This window comes from Parasteatoda tepidariorum, chromosome 5 (genome assembly GCF_043381705.1).
Source record: "Parasteatoda tepidariorum isolate YZ-2023 chromosome 5, CAS_Ptep_4.0, whole genome shotgun sequence".
Classification (NCBI taxonomy): Eukaryota; Metazoa; Arthropoda; class Arachnida; order Araneae; family Theridiidae; genus Parasteatoda; species Parasteatoda tepidariorum.
The window spans coordinates 4,182,113-4,183,865 of NC_092208.1; positions in this window are offsets into that span (position 1 = coordinate 4,182,113).

The following is a 1,753-nucleotide window of genomic DNA, read 5'->3' on the forward strand; positions in this document are numbered from 1 at the left end:
TGCCTTGCCCGGGATTTGAACCCAGGACCTTTCTGATGCAAGGACAGTTCCCTGCCCCCTGCACATGTCGGTCAGCTGATCTATAAGAGTTCAAAATATTTACTTGTGTTTAAAACCAAATTACCTGTGTTTAGAAGTCAGTATATATTGTAATGGTAAGTCGTATAACGGAAGTTTCTCTCTTACGAAATTATATAAATTTATATTATCTAAAAATGAAATTGTTGGGAATGTTTACGTTGTAATTCGGGAATATTTTCCTAACATGATTCAGTCAGAAACCGATTACAATCTTAGATGAGAAATTTACTACTTTTTTCTAATTTTTTTTTTCTTAGCAATTTCTTTCAAGTACATTTTCCAATAAAATTATAGACAACAGTAAGTTTCTTCTCGAATTCGTAGAAATAACTTTTACTTTGATTTGTAAAATAAAATTAACATATTAATCTTAAAACGATAATTTAGTAATCGTGATAAGTTAAATTCTGTTTTACAATTTCAAAATTATTTTAATTGTAGATGTTGGCACATTTTTTACAATCCTGAAGTAAATTTGATTTATCCCTTTATACATGGTAAACATAGAATGTCTTGACAATAAATCTAAAGGTAAAAATTTGAGATTGCTTTGTAATATACTTTTACTTTCCGAGACTTTAGGATTGAAATAATAGTCAAAATCAGAAACTTATTAATAGAGGAATATTAAGAAGTGATAAATATTTTCGTGAATACAGTTAAGTATAAAAAAATTTACAAACTACTATAAGAATTTTTTTTTTATTAATTATCCTGTCCAATAAAACTCAAAAGCTTTAAGTTCTTTAAAATTCAAATTTGGTAACAATCGGTTCTTAGAAAAATATTTTTCTTTACTTTGTCATGCTGTTCTTAAACTGAGCTCACTGTTTAATGCAATGTTTATAATATATATTTTATGTACTATTTGTAATATATCACATAGTTTCGTTGTTGGTTCGGCGTTTAAGACAATTGCGTGACAAGCTGCTACGTTGCAACTGTGTCAGAGCTGTATTTATATGTTTGTCTTCTAGAAAAAATTATATAGCAGATCTGACCTAAGAATTGGAATAATATAGATCTTGATTACATGCCACCTGATAGTATCTGCCAGAATGATACGAATTTTGTTAATGTAAGAAATATCGCAGATGATGAAATATTTACCTAGACAACGTAAAATCCTGTAGAAGAAAATATCGGAAACAGCTTAATGACGTTAGATTAGCATTAAAGGAAGATAAGCTTTTGAAAAAACTTAAAATATTTTATGTAGATAAAGAACCCGATCTTTTAATGCTTTTAGATAATGGGACTTAACAAGCAGGAAAATTTAATAAACTATTATACCTGCTGCATTAAGACACAAATGCATACCGCAGGCACATTTGACAGATTTTGGGATTAATAAAACATATATTAGAGATTTCTGGAAAAATATTTTTCCAACGTATATAACTTCACAAAATCCTGTTAAAATTGCTACTTTATTAACTTGTCAAAATAAAAACGTACATTCCAAAGTACAGATAAACATTCCTAAAGCCCTTGGTGAATCAATTACCCTTATGAAAAAATCGAGGTATAAATGAGGTATAAACAAGGTATATTTTAAAGGTATAAAGGAGGTTGTTATTTAAAGACGTCGTTGAGGTTGAAAAGGGTGCAAATGAATACCTCAAAACCAACCTCAAATATTCCTTAATATATACCTCCAGAGGTATATATG